The sequence below is a fragment of the Camellia sinensis genome, chromosome 9, assembly GCF_055761805.1.
Source record: "Camellia sinensis isolate YWXY chromosome 9, ASM5576180v1, whole genome shotgun sequence".
In the NCBI taxonomy this organism is placed as follows: Eukaryota; Viridiplantae; Streptophyta; class Magnoliopsida; order Ericales; family Theaceae; genus Camellia; species Camellia sinensis.
Genome location: NC_138969.1, coordinates 157,132,424 through 157,147,801, shown reverse-complemented (window position 1 = coordinate 157,147,801; position 15,378 = coordinate 157,132,424). Strand labels below are relative to the sequence as shown.

Below are 15,378 nucleotides of genomic sequence, written 5' to 3'. Positions count from 1 at the left end.
CTCCATTACCTTAAGACCTCTAAGCGTTCAGTAGACACAAAAAATATCTTAAGAATCCAATTCCATGCCCACTTTACCACGTAAACATGTTATCATTTAGCTTACCAAGCATACAACATCTCTATCAAGCGAAACAAACTCATTGTAGTAATAACCACTTCCCCCATACCCAAGTATTCAGACCCAGTACGCTCTGACTCCAAGTTGTAACACCCCAAAATAAATAGACACTCAGCACCATTATATTATCAATAAAAATTGTGAGAACTCACAATTAACATGAATTTATTTTTCTTTTCATTTTATAATAGGGATTTTGAGACATGATTAATATGAAATAGGATCTATTTTATACAAATTAATGTCTTAAAGGCTACAAATTTTCAGGGCCTTTTCCGGTTACAACAAATGAGTCACAACTCAATACAAAGAAGCCCATGGCTTGAATTACAACAAAATAAACAAGGAAAATAATAAATACGAGTCTCAAGCTCCAAGATCCTCCCAAGTCATCGCCTTAGCGGAGACACACCAGTCCACCTGAAAATAGTTTCCCTCGTAAGGTGAGCATAAAACCTAGTAGAAAATAATCTTAATGACATGTATGATGCTTAGCAATGCCATAGGGTGAATGCATATGAAATGTCATGATAAAACTGACGTTTTTCTCGTTTAAAACAATGCTATTCAAGCGTTCCAAAATTCCATTTCCAAAACTTTCTTTTAAAACAATACAATGATAAATCTCTAGGGCTAGTGATCAAAGATAGTAAGGGCTATTTTGGAAAAATGGTTATAATCAGCTTTTTGGTTAAAAGCTGCTTATAAGCAGCTTTTTTGTAGGAGAGGAAGTGGGTTATAATCTAGGAAGTGGATTATAACCCACTTCCCAAAAGGGGCCTAACTATACATGCTAACTATGCCATTTTACTGGGATTATTCGGATAGAATCGACACCTACCGCGCGGGTTTCTGGTCTTATACCAAGAACACATAGGCCAAATTAATTACCACACCCCCTTACAGCTTTACCATTTTCAATAACACAATACATGTGTTTCAAAACAACATTTTCAAATCATGAAAGCGCCAGTTTACAAATCAATGATATGCACAATGCGAAATATGATTTGTAAACAGTTTAATTTTCTAACCCACATGCAATTTCTACAACACTCAATATAACGCTCCATCGGTTGCCAAAACAAGTATCTCTAATGCCACTATCAATAAAAATAACAATAACAATAGTAATAACATCAATATCCAAAATGACATCAAAACTTGAATCCCAATGATTTATACAAAATCCCATGATTCCCGAAACCTATTCACACTCCTGACGAGTCTTGCGAATCTCAATGACAATACTCAAAGTTTTCCAAAACCATTCATATTATTTTCCTACAAAATAACTATTTAAAAAGACTAGCAACACTCGGTATTTTCCAATGATTCAAAAAAAAACATTTCTCAACCAAACCTTATTTCAACTGAAATCCCACAACCATTGCAATTCCTTCATTTTCTATTGATTAACTTTTGGGAAATATTTTAAAAACCCAATTTTCTCCAAAAACTCATAACACAACAACCACTAGCTTACCAATTCCAAACCATAACCGAAAACAAGAGTTTTTCACCAAATTATGCATTAATCCAAATATAACCCAAAATCTAACTTTTTCAAAAATCCACAATTAACCAAAATAGCAAATAACAAAGCTAAACAAGAAATCCCTACCTCAACTCCAGAAGAGAAGAAAGCCCAAAAGGCCCAAAATCAATGGCGATGAAGTCCAGATTAACCTCTTCTACACTAAAGTCTAAGGCACTAAGAGTAAGAGAAGATTAAAAAGAGATGAAATTAATGTATGAAGCTCAAATAACCCAAAAATGGTGAAATAGGGGAGAGAGAGAGAGAGTGAGAAAGATGAGGTTGAAAATAGATATTTTCAACTTTTACGGGTATTTATAGAATTGCACAATCGCAGGCGCAAAACCTAGACTGCGGCTGCAACCTGCCCAGGTGGCACAGTCTTGAGCGCGAACTTCCTTACCGCAGGCACGACCATGCTGGTCGCAGCCCCCCTCGCGGCCCCTCGTGGCCCATATACCCTTACTCCTATACATTGGACTTGAAGTTGCATCTTAGTTGTGACTTGGTCGCAGCCCATCCGCAGGCACGACCACCAGATACACTCATGGTGGGCGCGACCAGTAAGGTTGCGGGAGCGACCTGCCTGACCCAGCAACATTGGGCTGCAGCCTAGCAGGCAACCTGAAGCACTTCCAAGGTCCACACCCACCTGATAAGACCAAAAACACTGGACAGCAACGCGTCCCAACCAGAAACTAAAATGATAGGATTTTTCTGACCCAAGCTGTTACAGACTCGACACTAAAAAAATAGAAATTAATAGTAGTCATGTAATTCACCTAATACTTGAATGGTAATAAGCATTTTATACACAAATTTTTAGATTGTATACGCACACTTAAAAGGTGTGTACATTATGTCTTTTCATAACTATCACTACAAGAATTCGCACTTTTGCCGACTAAAATTTTGGTCGGCAAAAGTCCATTTTTAGTCGGCAAAAGTTATCCGCGACTAATTTTTTTGGTCGCCACCTTGGTCGCCAATTGAGGGTCGCGAAAAGTAATTAGCGACTAAAAAATTTTTTAATCGCGAAAAAGTTAATTTGCCGACTAAATTTTGTCGCTAAATATATAATTCCTGCGACTAATCCATTTAGTAGTTAAAACACTTTAGTCGCGAAAAAGTTCTATTTGCCGACTAAATTTTTGGTCGCTAAATATATAATTACTGCGACTAAAAGATTTAGTTGTTAAAACACTTTAGTCGCGAAAAATTATATTTTCCCGACCAAACATGTCAATCGCCAATTCGCACATTCAACGACCAAAAAGTTTGGTCGGCAATTGTGACCCATTTTGGTGACCAAAAAATGTGGTCGCCAATTGTCACATTTCACGACCAAAAAATTTGGTCGGCAATACATTCCGCGACCAACAAATTTGGTCGGCAAATGACACATTCCACGACCAAAAAGTTTGGTTGGCAATTGTGGCCCGTTTTGGTGACCAAAAATTTAGGTTGCCAATTGTCACATTCCGCGACCAGAAAATTTGGTCGCCAATTGTGACATTACTCCACCACCAAACATGTTAGTCGCGAAACAGAATGTTTACACAACTAAAACTTTAGTCGGCAATTTACCTATTAGCGACAAAATCCTTTGGTCGCCAAAATTAATGATTTTAACGACTAATTATCTAGTCGCCAAATGTACCCTCTCACCTACCTGATTTAGTTGGCAAAAATATTAGTTATCTTTCCCGACTAATCAATTGGTCGCAAAACCAAAAAAACAAATTCAAAATTTGGTCGCCAACATCTAACAAAATAAACCTGTAATTCATAATAATCTATCCAATCCATTCAATATAATATATAATTTGCAAGAATCATTCAAATCAACTGAATCATAAACATTCGACAAAATACATAAATCATCCAATCTTGAACCTGTTTAATGAAAGTCATCAACTATTATAAGTTTTCATCCACAAATAATTTCAAACTACATATTCCTCCAATTAAAAATCCACTTGTAATCTATATAATCATCCAAGTCACATCCATCTAACATAACAATTTAAAACATAACAATTACTTGTTATTATGTTTTAAATTGTTATCCATGCGCATCTATCAAAAAATATACACACCAGTAATCTACCCAAATATTTTCCATACACATCCATCCTAAAATATAACTACTAGCCTATCCAAAAATATAACTACTAGTCCACCCAAATCTTTTCCATACATACATCTATCCAAAAATATATATTCCTTCAAAAATTCTTATCATGCCAATTAGTCCTATACAATTTAGCTTTATGCACGAGATCATCCATCTGTACCAAAGAAAATGAGAAATAATGTCAGGCAACTTTTTGTTGAAAATATTTGCACATCAGTTTATTGTAAAGTTGGACAAAAAATGAAAAAATTTCAGTGGAAAGTAAAGGAAACATTAACAAATTAAATGACTATCAATACCATTTTGTAAATAAAACATCATTCATATGTATATATCAATTCTAACTATTGTTCAACTTTACAATAGTTAAACATCATTAACATCATCTTCTAACCTGTTACAGGTGTTCATAACAATGAGGGCCATTTCAATTGTGCAATTGAATCACTCTGCCAAAGCAGCTGTAATGGATAGCAATATTATGTAATGGTGTTACATAATAGTTTCATTCCATTTTTAAAACCTTGCTCCCCTTTATCCTGCCATCTCCTTTCATCTCACCTAGTTCCGTTACAATACTCACTTTGCTCACCCACCACCCCTGTAATCCTTTTTCACTTCCACAACCATCTTCTGTCAACCCTTCTCCCCAACTTAGCCCACCCCATCTCCCCTCACCCACTAGCCTTGCCATTCCCTCACCCCTCACCCACCATTCTACACAAACCTAATAGCACCCACTACCATTACGCATTCTAGTCCTGAAAATCAATTCCAGTATCGAAAATACCTCTTCGAATTTGAATAACTCCAGCGTATCCTAAAACTTGTTCATTTATATATACAATTTTATATGTGTATAATATGATTAAATTATAAATTAAGATATAACTTACAAAATAAATTATAATGTTAGGGTGTATAGGCTAATAATTTATTTGGTTAACATGTAATTAGAATAAAAAAAATATTATATATATAACAGAAGAGAGAGAATGAGAAGAAAGTAGATAGGTATTAAGATTACGGAGTTAGTGTTGCAATTTAGTCTAAAAGCACATGAGGAGTCTATGGTATTTTTAATTGACAGGTAGTGAAGTGCTTCAAGGCCAAACCCCAAAGGGATAAAGAGGATTTTCCCTTAAATTAAAATCATGTTTGATAGCTGATTTACCAAGTGTTATAGTCTACATTTCTATGAGATAGTAGAGAAGAAGCTTGTTTATCTACAACGTAAAAATAAAAACAAACCCTTACCACATCTCAAATATATTGAAAATATATTATTAAATGCAACCTTGGATGAGGTGCCCGTAAGGGTCTCCTACAAAAGAAAGTTCGATTGAATTTTCCAAAGTGGTAGGGAATGAGGAGCCATTTCAATGTTTAGATACTGCAACAAAAATATTGAATGAAGCTTTATAGTAAACAAGCTTCTAGTTGTAACAGAAGTCCCAAGAACCTAACGTTGTAGACACCAACTAGTTTGCCTTCAATATTTCTAAGATCTGATGCAAATCTGATGAAATTCGGTCCATGTAATTTCTAAAGCTAAAAGATTTCAAATACCTAGCTAAATTATAAGCAGCTCTAAAAATATAATCATGAAAATTACAGTACTAGTCTTTACTAGTAATTCAGTAGATTGTGGGTTTCTTTCTTTCCATAACATCATCCTAAAATTATATGAGTCAACTTAATGTTCCATTCATCAAAGCCACAAATAGAAGGTTTCATAAACGCCATACCACTAGGAAACCAGGAACACCCAACAAGGAAAAAACTTGACAGGGCTAAAAAGATCTAGGGCAAAGTAACATAAATATCCCGTTTTATCTAACAAAGACTCTTCACTTGCATCAACAGACTCTTCACCTCTCTCGCCTGCTTCAACCCTAGTCCTATCGACACACCGCTTGGTCCCACAAGTTTCTTTAATCTAGTCGGAGGTGACCGTGATGATCTCCGGGATGTTTGGGGTTTTTTAGTTTATATTTCCCCCAAATGGCCCGTTTTCTCCTTTTTCCTCACATTTTTTTGTCTAACTCTTTAACCACGCTTTCAATCAATGCGCCGCTTCCTCTCACACATTTTTTTAATGTAGGCCAAGGTGCCTATTATGATATCGAGGCTGTTTCGGTGCTGTTTCCAATGTTTGGCCCAAATGGGCTGTTTTCCCCTTTTTGCCTCACAATTGGTTCTCTAATATTCTCATAACACGTTTATTTGCCTTGACTTTGAACATAAATATAATGCAATTTGGTTAACACACTTACCCATTACCATGAGTAGCTATGGTTGGGACTTTGATGGTTAACACACTTACCCATTACCATGACAGTAGAAACAACAAAACTGAAGATGAAAGGGATAGAGAGGATAAAATAAGGACATCATAAGTTACAACAAATCAAACTCATCTAATAGCAAAATAACATGCATCACTTATAGAGTGAACATATTAGAGATGAGACATGTCAACCACTCTTTCTAGGAACTAAACAAGTTATGTACCTCATCCAGTATATAAAGTGGAGCTGGTTTAAACAGAAGCAGTGCCAGAATTAGAGAAAGTGCAAGTAAAGATCTTTGTCCACCGCTAAGTTCTGACAAGGACTGTTTCCAAACACTTGCAAATGCAACACAAACCTCAAGACCTTCTAAGAAGGTACTTCCCTCAGGAGTTTCTAGCTTCGCCATTGTGCCAGGTAATAGTGTAGAAAATATGGATCCAAAATCACTAAGAGCAGTACAAATTCTTAAAGAGTAAGTACAGGGTTTCAGTACTTTTAAAAGCTAGAAGAAATATATGAACACTGTTGACATAAACTACTAGTTTTAACTTACTTGTTAACCTTAACCCAAGTAACTTTCAGCATTTCTTTCTTCTTTTCATCAAGTTCTTCAATCACCATCTTGATTTTTGTCTTGTCATTCTATGCAAGACAAAATCAAGACAAGTAAAGAGATTTTGGTACAATGAAGTTATAACAGTTCAACAGTTACAAACCTCAATAATGTTCTTCTTTGATATTAAATCATTGTACTCGTCTTCTGATTTCTCAAACATTGCCATAGCTTTCTTGTTAACTCGTTTCTCAAGGCTAAAAGAAATGACAAAAATGTGTTAGGAACTCCTGATTGATTCATGGATGACAATGACAATGACAATTTGTACATATGAAGATGGCCGAAAAATGTTGATGATAGTGTAAAAGCAGCAGATAGGGTTTCTCAGATACACACCCTGATTGCTCAACTTGTAGCTTTTCAAAATCTTCCCTTGCTGTATGAGGATCACAAGATGCAAAATCATAATCTGTCCCACTTCTTCGAAATCGGTGTTTCTCAAGTGTTATCCAAGCATGCTTTTCTATTAGTTTTTCGACCTTCAAGGAGCAACTTTTCTGTTCCATCTCCATTCGTTTTACCTGCCACAAAACAATACAAAAAACAAAAAAAAAAACAAAAACAAAAAAAAAAACAAAGTGGGTTACTAGCCAAAAAGTGGAGAGAATGCATGAGCCGCTTAGCACATTACCTCATTTTCCATCTTCTTCCTCTCAAGATTTGTCTCACTAATTTTGTGTTGAAGTTCCTGCTGCTCCCTGAGAATGCAACTAATCTGTGTATCACACTCCTTTATCTTTGAGCAGAAAAGATTGAGCTTAGATTGCGCCTGATCATGAGCATTTCTTATGGAAGCAATCTGCAAGAGAAAGTGGAGCAGTTCTTTTTTTCTGATGGGGAAGAAATTAAGGTGAAGCAATAACTGCAAAAAAATAAATGGCTGTTTACCCTGGTTTTATGTCCATCTAGTTCTGAAGTAAGACTGGTAATCTGCTGCTTCAGAGAAACTGATTGACTCTCCAAGGATGCACATTCTTGTTTGACAGCTTCCATTTCCATAAGAAGCCTCTCCTTTTCATTAGCATGCCCCTACATACTCACAAGCATAACCAAGTCAAAAGGAACTCCAAAGTCATTATTAAGATTTTTATGAATGTAATCGATAATCACTATCGAAGACAATTTGTATGGAATTAAAAGCACCATTTCCATGCAAAACATGACACAAAGTGTTTGTGTTGCAATTATCATCGTAGTGGAAAAACATCAAATGTTCGTATCAATAAAGCAGACCTCAACTTCACAATGCTTGGGGAGCAAACAAGATAATGAGGACAAATAAGTGCCAAGAAAATAATTTCATTATATGTATGCATGTGACTTACTAACCATAGACAACAAATCATAAAAAGACAAGCAATTGACTCGTATTTGTTCTACCCATATTTAACAAACTTCCACATTTAATTAAGTCATACATGTGGAAAACTTACTTTTTGAAGTTCACCTTATCCAAAAATATATATATATATATATATATATATATATATATTGTCCAAGATAAGATTATAATGTCAAAGATATCAGAATATATTAGTTGAATTTTGTAACAAGGCAATAAGGTTGAATATGGAGAGAGAAAAGAAGGAATACAAAGGTTTAACGTAGTTTGGCCAATATTGGCCTACATCCACACACACAGCCCTAAGGGACTATATCTTTCATTCACTCAACTCACACTTTTGTTTACAGGATACACCATATATATAGAGAGTGAGATACAATCAAATCCCTTCAGTTAAGGAATTAAAATAAATCAAAGATACAAAAAGTTATAATAAGCACAAATCAATGGGATCTTCATATTTTTTGATATCTTTGCAATATAATCTCATCTCCAACACTATGGACATTCTAAAAAAAACAAAATATGTTTAAACAGAATAAGGAAAATATGAGAAATCTAAAGATAAACATAGTTGATGTCACTGGCCTTTTCAGGCATTATGCTGGCATACACTCAGAACTCTTGACTTCTCATCTGATAGAAACAATTTGGTAACTATTTTGCTATTAGTCATTACATACAATGTCGCATCAAGTTTAAGGGGGCAAACATTGATACTCTAGTGCAGACACCCCATTTTTGACCGACCTTAAGACTCAGACGTCACTGATTGAGCGCTTGGTGATGTTGCATAATGTGCTCGTTCAGAAGTTTCAGAGTCGCGGCCGTGAGCTCTGCCCCCGGACTTCCGAACCCTCTTTTGTGCTTTGCCTCGGTTTGCGAACCAGGCTCGATTTTATTTGTTTCTTTTCCTGAGGGGAGGGAGAGGTCCCGTAGACCATCTCTCAGTGGCCGTGGGCTACATTTGGTGGCCGTAGGCCATTTTGCCCATTTCGGGGCCCGGTTCCCAGTTTTCGGAGCCGTCAGGCCGTGTGCCTCGGTTCGGGACTGCCTAACCATCTCCGTTTGTTCTGATTTTTGGCATACTTTCTTTCTACTCCCTTTTGAGGGACACTGGGGTCTGAGAAACCCACTTCGTGGCCGAATGCCACTTTCGGTGCTTAACAGCCCATTTTTGGGACCTCGAACTGCGTGTTTTGGTCCCCGAGCATTCGTTTCGCATCGGTTTTTGTTCATTTTTGGCAGGTACCTCTGTTTTATCACTGGGAAGGCCGTAGAAGGGTGGGAGGCCAGCTATTGTTTCAACAACCAGTTTTTGCTCCTCCGGCACCCTCCGACGCCCGTTTTTTCTCACTTCCGAGCTGATGTTGAACAACCTGGGCCCTTTTTCTTGAACTTTGAACCACATACTTGTGATGTACACACATGGGAGGACCCTAAAAGTTGGTGGCCGGCCACTAATTCCACTTGACCCTTTTGAACCCCTCCTTCTGAGCCAATGTTGAACACCCTTGGGCCATTTTCTTGAACTTTGAACCACATACTTGTGATGTACACACTTGGGAGGATCCTAAAAGTTGGTGGCCGGCCACTAATGTCACCTAACCCTTTTGACCCCCCCAGAAGTGGCTTGTTCTCTCTCCTGTTTTAGAGTTTCCAAATTCGAACCACAGGGTTATGAAGAGGAGACCTGGGAGGTCACCTTTTTGTGGTGGCCGGCCACTAAAGCAATTTGACCTTTTTTACCCCTAGCCGGCCGGCTAGGGGGGGTGGCCGGCCGGCCACCTGCAGCTCCAAAAGGTGGCCGGCCATGTTCCTTGCAACACACACTTTACAGCTGTATAGCTGTATCCCCCAGAAAATATCTCAATCCGGGGGATATTTTTTGGGGGAAAACTTACCTCCTTTTCCCCCACATTTTCCCCACTTTACACCCTCTTTTTGTTCCTTATAACCAGCTGCAAGCCTTTGTAGAAGGGGTTAGAAAAATTGTCTTCAAGTCTTGCATCCAAATCTCCCTCTATCTCTCTCATTTTCTCAAAAACATCCAAGTTCTACACCTCATTTCTTCATCAACACCAAGCACCACCACCACCACTCCATTTCCAGCAGCAAGGAGGGCTTCTCAGAGGCTAAAGGTGCTGCAACTTGGTCCAAGGAGCAACCAAAGAGTGGTCTACAAGGGTGAGTTGTCATTTCCCCCTTTTTAAGCTTATTGTTGTATCATTTCTTAGCCATATATGCTTTTTGCTTTGAGCTCCGGCCATAACTGAAAGTGGCCTTATTTTGAGCTCTTTTCCACTTTTTATTAAGGGCTAAACCCTGTTTGAGCCCCCCATCTTGCACTTGCTTCAATACCTCCCTTAAATGCTATTTTCTTGCATGCTTTGGCAGCCTATTTTGCTTCGGTTTTTAGTCTTTTTACAGTACTAAAAATAGTCTTATTTTGGTCCATTCTTCATGTTTTATTAAGGGCCTTTCATGGTTTGGGACCTCCATATGCTACTTCATGTTATATCCCTCCTTGGTCGCCTTTTCTTGCATGCTTTGGAATCCCATTATGCTTTCATTTTTGGGAGTTTTACAGAACTAAAAACAGGCTTATTTTGAGCCCCTCTTCAACATTGAAGAAGGGCGCAACACTGTTTGGGACCTCCATGCTACACTTGCCTTTATATTCCCTCTTCGGTCCCCATTTTTGCATGTTTTGGCAGCCTATCATGCTTCGGTTTTTGGCCTTTTTACAGTACTAAAAATAGTCTTATTTTGTCCCATTCTTCATATTTCATTAAGGGTCTTTGGTTATTTGATGAATATTTTGTATACTTTGTGTTATAGTCACTTTTGAGCCTCATTTTGCATTGCATTTCTAGCATGTTTGTATACTGTTTTGGGGTTTTTACAGTTCTGTAAATGTGCATATTTTTGGTCCCTCTTCAATGTTGTAGAAGGGAATTTTTCAGTTTGGGCTTTGCATATACCACTTGCCTCTTTGGCCACCTTTTGGCCCCTTTTCTTGCATAAGAGCTTAGCCATATCTATGTTTGTTTTTGGGGTTTTTTACAGTTCTGTAAAGTGGCTTATTTTTGGCCCCTCTTCAATGTTGTTGAAGGGCCCTAACCTATTTGGAGTTAGCAGCTGTAAGTTGCTTCATAATCTCATGTTTAGGGCCATTTTTGCATGCCATTGTTGCCCTATCTTTGCTTGCTGTTTGGCCATGATTTGTACTGTAAAAATGCTTATTTTGAGGCTTCCTTGCTTCTGTCTTTTCATCTCGTGTACCAATTATGCATGCTTTGTATAGCTGTAGTTCATTCTATGCGCCTAATTTGCATTTCGGGAGAGATTCCATGCATCGGGTGTGTTTTCGCCTCATTTCGGGGCTGTTTTCCCCCACATTTCATTGCTGAAAATCCATTAGCATGCTTGCGTTGCATTTTCTATGTCATTTGCATTGCGTATGCCTTTGCCTCGGTTTGCGTGCCCATGTGCACGCATTTCGAGGCACTTCATTTTCATTCATCGGCCTCTTATGTGAGTGTGGCTGAGGCTCTCTCATGTTAGTGTAAGTCCATGTTGCATTCTATATGCCATTTTAGCCATATTGCATTGCGTATGCCATTACCTCGGTTTGCGTGCCCGTGTGCACGCATTTCGAGGCACTTCATTTTCATCTATCGGCCTCTTATGTGAGTGTGGCTGAGGCTCTCTCATGTTAGTGTAAGTCCATGTTGCATTCTATATGCCATTTTAGCCATATTGCATTGCGTATGCCATTGCCTCGGTTTGCGTGCCCGTGTGCACGCACTTCGAGGCACTTCATTTTCATCTATCGGCCTCTTATGTGAGTGTAGCTGAGGCTCTCTCATGTTAGTATAAGTCCATGTTGCATTTTCCATGCCATTGCATTGCGTATGCCATTGCCTCGGTTTGCGTGCCCGTGTGCACACATTTCGAGGCACTTCATTTTCATCTATCGGCCTCTTATGTGAGTGTGGCTGAGGCTCTCTCATGTTAGTATAAGTCCATGTTGCATTTTCCATGCCATTGCATTGCGTATGCCATTGCCTCGGTTTGCGTGCCCGTGTGCACGCATTTCGAGGCACTTCATTTTCATCTATCGGCCTCTTATGTGAGTGTGGCTGAGGCTCTCTCATGTTAGTGTAAGTCATTGTTGCATTCTATATGCCATTTTAGCCATATTGCATTGCGTATGCCATTGCCTCGGTTTACGTGCCCGTGTGCACGCATTTTGAGGCATCTCATTTTCACAGCATAGTGCATACTAGGTTGTATCTTAGATCGCATTCTGTCATTTTCTCAGTTTGCGTGCCCGTGTGCACGCATCTCGAGACATCTCATTTTCACAGCATAGTGCATACTAGGTTGTATCTTAGATCGCATTCATGCATTTCCTCGGTTTGCGTGCCCGTGTGCACGCATTTCGAGGCATGTTATTCCATAGCATTGTGTATGTTAGGATTGTATCTTAGTTGCATTTCATGCATGTCATGCATATTGCATCGTGTTCGGAATAGGAGTTAGCCCGGGCACGGGAAACGAGGTGCATTTCGTACTCCGAGTGACGGAATGTGTCTCAATTCTCCAGTCACCGACACTCCGGATCATCCATGATGGAGTTAGGTTCTTGTTGTGTTTATACGTGCATTCATTCTATATTGAGTTGTGCAATTCGACTCCTCGGCCATCATGCCTCGGTATGCGTGATTGGTGGCACGAGGATCGAGGCATGCATATATTTGTGAAATACATTGCTATGCCCCTTTCCTGCTCTCTGTTGCAGCAAAATGAAGAATCAGCAACTTTTCGGGACTTGGCACGCGTTTCAAGAATAACTGCTAAACAGAGGCTAATTGGGGCATCCCAGTGGATTTCCGCGCAAGGCAGCCCAGACATGCATCATTCATCAGGAGCAAGGCAGTCCCTGGCTTGCATGCCAGTTTACAACTTTCTTAGTTAATTTGTAAATTAATTAGGAATTTGTGTATTATTTGGACTGTATTATTTGGGCTGTACTATTCTTTTATTCGGGACTGTATTATTTATTCGGACCCTCTGTGCGAGGGCATAATTGTAATAAGTGTGCGTGAGTGTGATGTATATCTTCCAACCCCACGTCTTTCTTCCCTTTTATTTACCCGCTTATGATGGTTAGATTAGGGCATATTTTAATTAGCATACAGTATGACAGCATGTTTGCATCATTCATTTGTTTTGCATGCACCGGGCTCAGCGCATCATACTAACTGCATTGTATTTTCAATTCCAAGTTGAATACATGTTAGCTGTAGCATTTCATATGTCATGTTTAGAATAGCCGAGCCTACTATAGTTGCATTTTTGCATGTGCTGCATTAGGCATTTCTGTATAATTAGGATCATGCATGGATTTCTAATTAGCTTCTGTTTTGGCTTGGAGTACTCGGTGAGTTTTATGCTTTAGCATCCTTGCATGTGTGTGAGTGACTGCCATGAATAGCATGCTTACCATGAGGCTAATTGCTTATGTGATATAACTGCCTGAATGCCTGTGGGTGAAGGTTGGGTTACTTAAATTGGAATAAATCGTCAAATGTTTTAAGCCTACTTACGAGTAGCAAACCACCTTTCAAAAATAAACATGAAATGTTTTGTTCCAATTCAGGTGATCCAGTCTATACTTGTATGCTGTGCGCATCACATAGTAACCTAGGCTAATAACCGGAATAAGAACATACAATGTTTTCAAAAATAGATATCATGGTTAGTAGAGGCCGGTCTATGACCGGGCGAGCGGGGGTGCTCACGAAGTGACCTTCCCCAATCGTACCCAAGTTCCCGAGCCGAGGCAACTTTGGTGATGACGGACACGTGGCCTTAGGCAACGAGTCAGGGTTTCCTAAATTTCCCAAAATAAAATATTTAGGTGGCGACTCTGTATCTGGCAAAGCAGTCCATGTTTGGCACTTCTTTCAAAAATCTGTTTTCTCAAAACGATTTGCCGGATTTGGACTCTTTGGTTCAGATTTAGAACCGTGACACAAATCGAGTCCGAACTGTAGCACGGGAGCCCACGGGCTTGTCTACATCTAGCATTGTCAGGGTTATTATAAAGGCCAACAAAGGACCATCTTCCTCTGTGGAATGAAATCAAGTGTAACTTGCATTAAAGTATGCTGGGAAAAAAATCACTATTGTTATCTGCATATAAATGAAAAGGCAGGAAATCCATTGTAAAAATGAGTAAGTTAAGTTGTTTGCACAAGGTTTACTGGGAATTTTATGATAAATGTCAGCAATTTCAACACCTACCTTGAGGTCCTTAGAAGCTGACTGCACCTGAGCTTTTATTGCCTTAATCTTTTTCTCTAAATCTTTGAGCCTGACATCCCGATTATTAGTATTCTCACAGATTGATTTTTTAAGCAATGACACTGTAGTTATACATTCGTCGTACAAAAGTTGCTTTTCACTGGTAGCAGATTTTGCTTCTAAAAGTTCCTGCTCGATCCTCTTTACAAGCTCACAAAGCTACAATACACCCAATAAGTAAATAAATAAAATGGTACAGGAAACAGAGAATGAGGTATCATACTGACAAATGGACTAAGCTAAACAGCACTTAAATTCCCACATCAAGATGTTATATTGGGGGCTAAAACCACAACCTTATGATGTTCATTCTGTTCAGCCCTACTCTGGAATAGTGAGAGATCATATGACTTGAGATCCATCTATGCCTTAAGGTCCTTAAAATTTTTCTGTAGAGTAAGGAGCTCAGAGATCTGAATGTCAAGGCAAGAAGAAAACAATAAAGGAAAATCAGCATTTAAGCATTGTGACTGGCTGCTTAGTGTTAAGATACAGAATGCTACCAGCACTATCCACTAATTAAAATTTATGATGAAACAATTATACTCTATATGGCTTTTGGAATAACCATAACCTCTTAGGAGAAAAATTAAAGAACAACCACAATTGTAGATATAAAATAAATAAACAAGAAGATCGTTGATATTATTAAGAGAAAGAAACATAACAAATAAAAAAGGAAAAGACTTAAAGCTAAAAAAAAAGTGTTTTCTATTCTTCCTTTCTTAATTCTTATCCACTTCATTCTTATTCGAGTATTTCTGTTCAGTAAGAGAGGCAATATTTAATGTTGACCTTAGCTTCAATTTCAGATAATCTCTTATGATGAATAGAAAGTTTGGATTCAGCCTCTGCCAAAGCATGAAGTTGCCTTAACAAACAACCACAATTGTAGATATAAAATAAATAAACAAGAAGATCGTTGATATTATTAAGAGAAAGAAACATAACAAA

At 38.4% G+C, this 15,378-nt stretch overlaps 1 pseudogene; it reads right to left on the bottom strand.

Moving 5' to 3' along the window:
* Positions 1 to 1,740: 1,740 nt before the first annotated feature.
* On the bottom strand, positions 1,741 to 15,372 carry LOC145799848 (structural maintenance of chromosomes protein 2-1-like; annotated as a pseudogene).
* Between the last annotated feature and the right edge of the window lie 6 nt (positions 15,373 to 15,378).